The sequence below is a fragment of the Camellia sinensis genome, chromosome 13, assembly GCF_055761805.1.
Source record: "Camellia sinensis isolate YWXY chromosome 13, ASM5576180v1, whole genome shotgun sequence".
NCBI classification, from domain to species: Eukaryota; Viridiplantae; Streptophyta; class Magnoliopsida; order Ericales; family Theaceae; genus Camellia; species Camellia sinensis.
The window spans coordinates 36973290-36984426 of record NC_138973.1 but is presented as its reverse complement, the minus strand read 5'-3'; the positions used below and the strand labels follow the sequence as shown (position 1 = coordinate 36984426).

At 37.6% G+C, this 11137-nt stretch overlaps 1 pseudogene across 1 annotated transcript; it reads right to left on the bottom strand.

Annotated features, from left to right (window-relative positions):
- Nucleotides 1-7956: 7956 nt before the first annotated feature.
- On the bottom strand, nucleotides 7957-10416 carry LOC145805316 (heat stress transcription factor A-2 pseudogene; annotated as a pseudogene). The gene is made up of 3 exons (XR_014347859.1): nucleotides 10395-10416; nucleotides 9459-9853; nucleotides 7957-8861 (listed from the first exon to the last, which is right to left on the bottom strand). The product of XR_014347859.1 is annotated as a heat stress transcription factor A-2 pseudogene (transcript).
- Nucleotides 10417-11137: the final 721 nt, after the last annotated feature.

The window sequence follows — 11137 nt, the reverse complement described above, 5'->3', positions numbered from 1 at the left end:
TTAGGGGAAGATAGAGGATGAACCTCTAGACCGGATGTTGTTTGGAAGGAGATAGGGGATGGACTCCACTGATACAGCTCATATGCTTGTCAGTAATGTGTTGATACAGCTCTTATGCTTATCTATGGAAGTGTTGATATAGCTCATATGCTTATCTGTTGAAGTGAGGATACAGCTTGTATGCTTATCTGTTTGAGATGTGGATATAGCTAGTAGGCTTATCTATTGTAAAATGAGAAACGTGTGATATGAGTCTGTCTCATGAAAAATGGTTGGCCAGGTTCTGAGCCGTATTGTGAATTGGAAATGAAATAAGAAATGAAAGATGAAAAGATAACATGTACATAGTGGTCATGTGATAGAATTGGGTTATGAATTGATGTGTGGGAATTAAACATTTATCAATTGCTAATGTCTTAGTTATTGCCCATACTGCGTTTAGCATATCTTTACTGGGCGTTGGCTCACCCTATATGGGACATTATTTTCAGGTACAGGTAGCATGCCACCCCCAAGGACATAGCTTGGGTGATGATGAGAGTTGAAGACTCCTTTGTTTATTTTGTTTGTATTACATGTAATTTCAAGCCAAGGACTTAACGTGTAATTGAGTTAGTACTCTCTTTTTGTAACCAATTGTTAACTTGGAAAGCTGTAAGCCCGTAGGGCATTTGCTTTTATTGTTAACATGTAATACTTTTTTGTAAAGAATTACTCTGATGAATAGAATGATGTTTATTCCTTGTATAAATGCATGTTAATATTTATGGGTTTAATGTATTATTTTGAGGGCGTTACACATGAGAGGCCACCAATATGGGTGGCCGGCCAGCTAATTTTCATTGAACCTTTTGACCCTAGCCGGCCGGCCGGCCAGGGGAGGTGGCCGGCTGGCCACCTGAACCGTTTGAACCTGGCCGGCCATGCTCCCCTCAGTTGGCTCCTTACAGCTGCACCCTCTTTTTCCCTCCAGATCCTGTATGCGGGGGGAGGGGTCTTTTGGGGGGGAAATTTGAATTTGAGTTTCCCCTATTCCCTCCACTCCTTTGCCTATATAACCAGCACCCCCAGCTACATTTGAAGGGGTTACAAAATTTGTTTTAAGGCTCTTGCATTCAATCTCTCTCTCTCTCTCTCTATATATATATATATATTCTAACCATCAAAACCCCTTAAGACCTACACCATTTTACACTACAACCTATAGCACCACATCTCCAACATTCATTCCAGCAACTTGAGGCTGTTTTTCAGAGGTCAATAGCTCCCAAACCTGGTCCAAGAGTTGTTGAAGCTGGGTTCTACAAGGGTGAGCCTCTTTATCCCTCTTTTAAGCTTATTTTTGCATGATTTCTTAGCCTTTGTTGCTAGCATTTTTGGGCTCCGACCTAAACTGTAAATAGTCATATTTTGAGTCCCTTTTCATGTTTGACTTTTTGCTGTTTGAGGTCTCCTACCATCACTTGCCTCTTTAACTCTCTTTTAGGCCTTTTTTTTGTATAGTATTTTAGGCCTATTTTTGAGCTGTTTTGGACTTGGTCATAAACTTAAAAATATCTTGTTTTGAGCCCCTCTTCAACATTGTTGAAGGGCTCTCCTCTGTTTGGGGCCAGCAGTTATCACTTGCTTCTTTATCCCTCTTTTTGGCCCTTTTCTTGCATGATAGTTTAGCCTTACTTGTGTTCATTTTCGTGGCTTGAGGTAAACTGTAAAGTGCCTTGTTTTGAGCCCCTCTTCAACTTTGTTGAAGGACTCTTTGCCATTTGGGGCCAGCTGCTGTCCCTTGCCTGTTTAGCCCTTTTTTAGGGTCATTTTTGCATGATAGGTTAGTCCTATTTATATTCATTTTTGAGACTTGTCATAAACTGGAAAAAGGCTTGTTTTGACATCATCTTCATGTTTCATTAAGGGCATTTTCTTAGTTGAGGTCACATGCTTCCTTGAATGCTTGATTATCCCTTGTTTGGGCCTTACACCCTAGCCCTTGTTGCATGCCTTGTTTGACCTTCTAGCCACTGGAATCCAGTGGATTTTCAGTGGCTTTGATGCTGTTCTGAGCCCCCAAATTAGAGGGGGGTGACCCCCTCTCACCTTGACTTGTTTGGTGGCCATCTTGGCCTTCCAAAGGGACCCCTCTTTACATGTTTTAAAGTCACATTTTAGGGTCAATTTGGTGAGTTTTAAGACTATCATATTTGATTTTCAAAGTTTATTTGGGGCTGCCACATGTCTATCTTGTATGTGCTTAAGAATCCCTTTGTATGCCCTCTAAAGGAACTCCTCATTTGTGCATGTGTTGGCTGCATTTCCATGGTTATTCGGGCATATTTTAGCATGTTTTGTTCACTAATTTTTGGTGGTTCGATGAGTTCTTACCTGCTTCATATACATGCCATGTAACCCTTGTTTACTAATCAAAATTGCATGCTAATTTAAGCCATCTTGCTAGCACTTTTTGGCCACACTTTAAACTGGAAAAATTCATGTTTTGGAACTGTCTTGACTCTGTCTTCATGCTTCATGACCAAATAATGCATGCTTTGTATAGCTATAGGTCATTGCGTATGCCTAGTTTTATGTTTCGGGGTTCATCTCATGCATCGGGTGCCATATTGCCATGTTTCGGGGCTGTTTAGCATCATATTTTAGCGCTGAAATTCACATGTTTGTATGCCATATTCCATGCCTTGCCATTTTTTGGTAGAGTGGCATTCGTGCCTTAGGATCGGTCCTCGGTTTGCGTGCATGTGTGCACGTATCTCGAGTGTCTCATTTTCATCCAATGGCCACTGATGTGGGTGTGGCTGAGGTCCACTCATGTTGGTGTAAGTCCATTGTGCATTGTGTATGCTAGGTTGCATGTTAGAGCATTGTGTATGCTGTGCTACATCGAGCATTGTGTATGCCATCTCATAGCATTGTGCATGCTAGGTTGTATATTAGTTGCATTCATGCATATCGTGCATGCTGCATTGTGCTCGGGATAGGAGTTAGCCCGAGCACGGGAAACGAGGGACGTTTCGTACTCCGAGTGACGAAACGTGTCTCAATTCCCTGTCGCCGACACTCCGGATTATCCATGATGGAGTCTCGGTCTTGTTGTGTTTATACGTGCATTCATTTCATATTAAGTCGTGCAATTCGACTCCTCGGCCATTATGCATCGGGATGCGTGATTGGTGGCACGAGGATCGAGGTAAGCATACATATGTGAAAATACATTGCCATGCCCCTTTCTTGCTCTCTGTTGCAGCAAATCAAGAATCAACAGCCTTTCAGAGCTTTGCACAATATTCCGAGCATAAACTGTAAACAGAGGCTAATCAGGGCGTCGCAATGGATTTCCGCGCAAGGCAACACGAGCATGCATCATTCATCATCCGGAGCAGAGTCGAGGCAGTCCCTAGCTTGCATGCTAGTTTACTACTTTCCTAGTTTAATTTGTTAATTAATTAGGATTTTGTATTTATTCGGACTGTATTATTCATTTGGGACTGTATATTATTTATTCGGACCCTCTGCGCGAGGGCAATGTTGTAATAAGTGTGCGTGCGTGTGATGTATATCTTCCAACCCCACGTCTTTCTCCCTTTTATTTACCAGCTTATGATGGTTAGATTAGGGCATGTTTCAATTAGCATACAGTATGATAACATGTTTGCATTCATTCATCTGTTTTGCATGCACCGGGCTCAACACATCATAACTCACTGCATTGTATTTCAATTCCAAGTTGAATACTTGTTAGCTGTAGCATTCCATATGCCATGTTTAGAATAGCCGAGCCTATCTTAGTTGCATTCCTGCATGTGTTGCATCAGGCATTTCTGTATAGTTAGGATCATGCATGGATTTCTAATTAGCTTCTGTTTTGGTTTGGAGTACTCGGTGAGTTTTTACGCTTTAGCATCCTTGCATGTGTGTGAGTGTTGCCATGATAGCATGCTTACCATGAGGCTAACTGCTTATGTGATATATCTGCCTGAATGCCTGTGGTTGAATGTTGGGTTATTTGGATTGGAACAATTCATCGATTGTGAGTTTTAAGCCCACTAGATAGTGGCAAAACCATGTTTTTCTAAGCCCACTCGAGGGTGGCAAACTCACGTCTTAGCCTACTTGCGAGTAGCACCATCAAACCATTTTCCAAAACAAACATGAAATGTTTCGTTTTAATTCAGGCAACCCAGTCTATACTTGTATGCTGTGCACATCACATAGTAAATCTAGGCTAATAACCGGAATAAGAGCACACAATGTTTTCAAAATTAGATGTCATGGTTAGTAGAGGCCGATCTTTGATCAGGCGAGCGGGGGTGCTCACGAAGTGACCTTCCCCAATCGTACCCAAGTTCCCGAGCCGAGGCAACTTTGGTGATGACGGACACGTGGCCTTAGGCACGAGTCAGGGTTTCCTAAATTTTTCAAAATAAAATATTTAGGTGGCGACTCTGTATCTGGCAAAGCAGTCCATTTTGGCACTTCTTTTCTAAAAATCTGTTTTCTCAAAACGATTTGCCGGATTTGGACTCTTTGGTTTAGATTAAGAACCGTGACATTTGAGTCCTGAACTGTAGTGAGCCCAAAATGAACGGAACGGGGGACATCATCCCTCCCGGGGCGTTCGGGGACGTCTACAAACAGCCCAAAAGTAATGTTGAGCAATGTTTTTTTTTTTCCTTTTCCAAGATTGTCCATAACGTGATTTTTATATAGCATTTAAATGAATTCTTCTATATTTTTTAAAGGGTAATGGTGTGAAATTGCTCACAATTTTCAAATTCAAAGGTGATTTCTAAAAATTTCATCTCTTTTTTGAGAGTAGCACACATTATTACTTGCACACCTATTTGCATGTGTCAAGAGGCTAGTGATTTGTAATTTAAGAGTAAATTAAAATTTCCAGCCCTTTAATGAGTGCCTACTAGTCAAATGGTGGTGGAGGTATGGTAAGGAGGAGGCAGCTTTGTGGAAACAAGTGATATGCAGTAAGTATGGTGTTTTAGGTGGCGGATGGTGCCCCTTTTTTAATAGTTCAGTGTGGATGTCGCATACATGGAAAGACATAATATCTGTGGCTGTAGTCAACACTGCTTTGCGTGATTTTTTCTTGAAAAATTTTAGGCTAGTTGTTGGTAATGGTAGAAGACTGCATTTTTGGACTGATAAGTGGTGTCACAACCAAAATCTGAGTGTGTTTTTTCCCAGACTATTCTCATTATCAATTGAAAAAGATGGGAAGTTGGCTGATTTTTTCCACGGAAGGGTGTCAGATTTAGATTGGAATCTGGTCTTCAGGCGTCCTCTCCTAGCATGGGAAGAGGAGGAAGTGCAAAAACTTAATGATTTTCTGCGAAATGCGCCTAGGCTCCAAGAAGGGGTGGTAGATTCTTACTCCTGGCTAGCTCATTCGTCTGAAGAGTTCATTGTCGCATCAACTTGGAAGTGGGTGGAAGCAAGGCAAGGGGTAGACTTGTCAGTCACTAGGTGTATTTGGAATAATGTAGCCCTTCCAAAATTTCAGTTCTTGAGTTGGTTAGCGTGGAGAGGAAGGATTAAATGCTCTAAATTTTTGCAACGAATTTGAGTGTTGAGTCCAAGTATTTCTGCGCTCTGTGTGTTCTGCAGATCTGAGCTGGAGACTGTTAATCATGTTTTTCTTCACTGCCCTTTCATCTGGAAATTGTAGGCCAATTTAGCAAATTGGTGGAATTACAAATGGGTTAGTCCTGGAACAGTGGAAGGGCTTCTTTTGTCGTGGTCAGGCATTAAAATGAAGAAGAAGATGCTAGCTGTTTGGGATACAATACTGGTAGCAGTGTGGAGAAGCAGAAATGATTGTGTATTTAATAAGGTTCAACCGGATTTGAATGCCTTAGAAGAGCTAATAAAGGCTAGAGTAGCTTTGTGGGTATCCTCTTCCTTGAAGGGGGTTAATTATTCAGTGCACGATGTGATTTATAAACTGAATCAACTCTGTCTCTGTGTGTAGTTAGTTGATGTCTAGCTATAGCTCTGTGTTTTGATTCTGTTTTTTTGCTGAAATCTTAATCTGCATCTGTGCTATTTTATGCTGTTCTGTATCTGAGTCCTAATTTGCTCTGTCTGATCCCTGGGCTGCATTGTGTTGTTGTATCTGATTTTGTTTTGTCCTGGAATTGGTAGGGTTCAGGTGGTAGGCTGTCGAGTTGCTGCAGTTGTTTTGTTGAATCTGTTTTGGGTTGGCCTTAGTTGGATGCAACTGTTAATTGCTGTCTTGAAGAGTTGCTGCAGGTGTTTTGTTGAATTTGTTTTGGGTTGGCTTTAGTAGGATGCAACTGTTTTGTTGAATCTGTAAAGGCTTTCTGTCTTTTTTGTTTGGTTGGCAGGGGAGGTTGTTTTAGCTGGTTTATTTTGTTTTCAGTTTGGGCTGCTTTGTATAAGGAAGTTAAGGAAGCCCTAGATAAATGGACTATCCCATCCATAGATCCACACACCATTTACAGAAAAGGACGTTTTAACTTTTTGAGTAAGACTATCATCAAGACCTTTGAACATGCGTCTTGCATCCAGAATAATGATGAAATAATCAGGCTAATTCACATACATGATTTTGTTCCATTTTTAAAACAGTATAAGTACATCCACATAGGATTAGTACAAATTGCCTTCAAACCTTTGACCCTTCTTGGTCAAAATACCAGTATTCAGTGCACCCTTAGGGATGGCCGATGTCTTAACTGGAGAGCATCCATTATGGGAGCTATTGAGACTAGTTTGTCTCATGGACCAGTATATTTTGATATTTATCCAAATTTGAGCGTTGCTCTGTGCGATGCTAGCTTATCCGATATGTTGGAATTACGAGTTCTTACTCATGGTTATGAGTATAAACCAGGAACTCCCCCTTTTTCAGTCCATTCCCGAATTTGCATAAAGGCTTTAACAACCTTAAATCCTTATGTTAAAAAGAAAACTGAAACTGGCAGGGGAGGTTGTTTTAGCTGGTTTATTTTGTTTTCAGTTTGGGCTGCTTTGTGTTGATGTGTGTTGGTTATGAATTCAGTTGGGTTGCATAGTGTTGTGGTTCTGAATCTGTCAAAATGGGCTGGATGCTAGCATCTTGTTTATGGTCCATCTCATCTTGATTGCTGCTGCTGCTGTGCTCATGGCTGGTATGGTTTGGGTGATTTTACTGCTGGTGCATTACTGCTGTGAGGATGAAAGGGTCAGTGAGGTTGTAATTTTCTGTTGGTGCGTTACTGCTGGTGCATTACTGGGGTGTTTTCCTGCTGTTTTGGGGATTGGAAGGCTGTCTGATCTGTTTGTTTTTTGCTCTTTTTTTTCGCTTTTGTTTTTGTGCGTTGGTTTCTCACCAACTAGGAGGTTGGAGCTTCATTTAGCTCCAAGCTCCTCTTTATTGATGTAAATTTCTTTTCCATCAATAAAGTCTTTTTTGCTGATAAAAAAAAAATTTGACTGAAATTTTACTTTCGATTTTTAGTATTTGAATTTAAAATTTGATGTACTTACATATAGGTCCTAATAAATGGACTTATTGTCTAATAGGTCCTATGAAAAAAAAAAATCATAAAAAAATGTCACTAATTGTAAGTTTTAGCGACAATTTATAAAAATCATGACCAAAAAAAGTCACTAATTGTCAATTTTTAACGACATATATAAAAAATTATCACAAAAAAATTATTTTTAGCGACAATTTTACCAAGATTTATTTTCAATAAGACTTAATGAGAATTAAGTCAAACTATTAGGACTTATTGGTAGTTTGTCCTACTTAAAACTCTAGTTTCAATTTGGTTACTCCATCTAAATTCCTGTTAATTTTGTGCATGTATACGTCTCAAGATGTTGACAAATATCAAAAAATCGTTAATTTTAATGTCTAATTTGAACAAAAGGACCAAATTAAGTATAGTGACTAAATTGTTCAATTTAAAACAAAAGTTGGTCAAATTAGAAGAGTTAAAAGTGTCAAATATAGTTTGTATAACAAAAATGCCAAGAAAACAACTTGAAATAGAAGAACGGAAAAGAAAAAGATCATACCATTGACATTACTACTTTGATTCAAGACAGCTCACTTGCTCCCCCAAGTCCTTCACATAACAAGCCCAATCTGGTGGCTTGGCTATCAAATTCTCCAATTGAAGAACAATCTTGGATTGGTGTTGGACCAACTCTGCTTCAACTTGAGCTGATCCATTCTCATAAATCAATTCATCCTCCAATAGTTTCTCCCACAAGATATAATTCTCAGAGCTCAAATTCGGACTCATTGGTCCAGGAGCCGCATTAATCTTTTGGTCCTGACTCGGACTACTTTCAACGTCCATCGAAGCAGAGAATAGTCTTTCCACTTCCGAATGATTTGTTGTAAACTCCTCCTGATTCTTATTTGTTACTTGGTCCTCATTGCTTTGTGGGGTGGCTGCCAATCTCCGTTTCTTCGCAATTTGGCCATTGCACAGTTCTTTTTTCAGCCTCATAAGATGGATGAATTGATGGAGAAAGGCCGGGTTTGAGAATGCTTTGGCCATGAATATCAGTATATGTTGTTGCTTATACACGGTGTTTCCTATTCGCTCCTTAACCGCGGCCAAGTAACTCTCTGTGTTCTCTTGTTGTTGTTTCAGTTTCATGATTTCCATTTTCATTTTCATCCTATCATTCCTTAGTTTTTCAAGCTCAGTCTCGATTCCGAAATTGGCTGAATTGAGACAGGGTCTCATGACTCCTTGTTGCTGCACATTTTGGGGGTTATGTTTTCTCCTCTTTATGTTTTTCAACAAATGTTTTTTCCCTCCTTGAAACGCTTCATTGGCAAATTCCCATCTGTCTGAATCAATCTTCTTAAAACCCTTTATACCAAAAACAATAAATTGCACATATAAGTGAATTGGTACTTTAGTCCGGTAATTTTGTAATTTCAATTTCAATCTGCACTTTCAATTTTAATATTTTATTAAAATATGATCCTCCATCACTTACCATTGTAATTCCCTCCGTCACTTTTACCATTAAAATAGAAAAAGACCATGCGTTAAAATTAGAACACCAAACTGAAGTTTAAAATAAACAATCTAGTTTTAAACAATTTTTTTTTTTTTTTTTCAAAATGTTACCAAGACTGGGACTACGTTGCAAAAGTGTAAGGAAAACAAATTTCTTTGAGGAAACATGGTGTAATTTACCCTTCAATAAATACACAAATTCAATAAATAAAATTTGAAAAAAAAAAAAAAAAAAAAGGTTCAATTAGCCATGAACCAAACAGAGACATTTAGAAATAGCAATAGCAACAAAACCCACAAAGAATAAACGGCAAATTTAGAAGATAAACACTCAAATTTCATAAATAGATCTGAATAGCACAGAGAAGAGTTTTTCTTTTCTTTTTTTTTTTTTTTTTTTGAACGAGAAGAGATTGGATTGGAAGAATATAGAGGAGTACTTACATAAGTGTTGAGTTGGCGAATAAAGCTTGAGAAATTGTTGTGCTTGAAGTATTTGGGCAAGAGATTGGTAGAGAACTGGCGATGACCCCAAACTACAAAGCTTTTTTGAGAGGCAGTCCATGAAATGATGATGTCAGTATCAGGGTCTTCCACCATGTGAAAGGTCTTCTTCAGAAATGGAGATGGTCCTGTTTCATGCAATCCCACCATGGGTTTTGGGGCTGATGAGATTGGTGGTGAACATGGCATGGAATCACCACAACCACCTCCTTCTCCTCCTACTAGTACTACCTCACCACTTACCCAATCATCATCAACCAATGCCACTGCTTCTTCTTTGACTTCCACAACTTTCACTGTCTTCTCCTCCTCCTCCTCCTCCTCCTCAAATAAACCTCCTCCACCACCACCACCACCACCACCACCACCAGGTATGTCATGTTTAGTGTAAATTATTCATAATTAAAAAGTAAAAATTAAAAATACTTCTCCTCTAATTTCTAAATAATTAATTTATTTAAATTATTTTTACCTAATAAACTATAAGTAAGCATTCTAAATAAATAAATAAACTAGAATCATAACCTGCATTAAATAACCTAACGCAAACTCTAAAATTAAAATAAGTTATAATTATCTCTTTTATTTTATCCGTATTAAAATATTAGTTTCTTTTGATAAATTCAATTATTTTAGGTAATACAATTATTATACTTGAAAAATATATTAACTTTCTAAAATTACCTTTTGACTTTTTTTAGGAAAATCAATTCTCATAATTATACTTTTTATGTATAAATTTAAAAGAATAACAAAGTAAGAAATTTATATTATTTTATCTCTTGACTTTTAAAAGAGACTAATATTTGAGAGAATAAAAAAAATTAAATAGGAAATTACTATTTTGGAACAGAAAAAGTAATAAATTGTAACTACCACCCCAATATGCCAAATCCATTGAATAACTTTTCCTTTTTGTGAGATCAAGTTTCTTTTCTGGGTCCACAAGCTATTGGAGAAAATTTGAGTCTTGAAACGCATCCTTCAACCACGTCCTAGTGCCACGAATGCAACACACTTTGTCCTTTTTTAAATACACTAGTAACGTATGTATATTTTCTTTTTTAAGGTAATAAGTTAAGTTACTAACGTATGTATATATATATATATATATATGGTGTCGTTTGAGAAGTGGGTTTATTTTTTGATTTTTTAGCTTTTTTAATTATTTTAGTTTGTGGCTAAAAAGCCAGGTTTGAGAACGGCTTTAGGCTTTTTTGATTTTTTTGTGAGAAAAAGAATGTAATGATTATGGGTTGGATGTGATGTTTTGTCTTATTAGGCTAAAAAGCCTATTTTGTTTTTTGTGGCTATTTTAACCAAAAAAGCCTCAAAACTATCTTCCCAAACGGAGCTATAGTAGTTTAAAAAGACCTGGGCAAGGTAATTATTATAATATGTTTTAGTTTTATATTTTGATAATTTTTTAAAAGTTAGAATATTATTTTATAAAATTGTATAGGATAAATCATTAAATATATGATAAAATTATGTAGTATATCATTTTTTGATTTGTTATATATCTAATGATATAGACTCTAATTCTATTACCATATCATTTTAGATGAATTTATGAGTCTTTAATATTTCTTCCGAATTTATAAAAAAAAAAAATTATG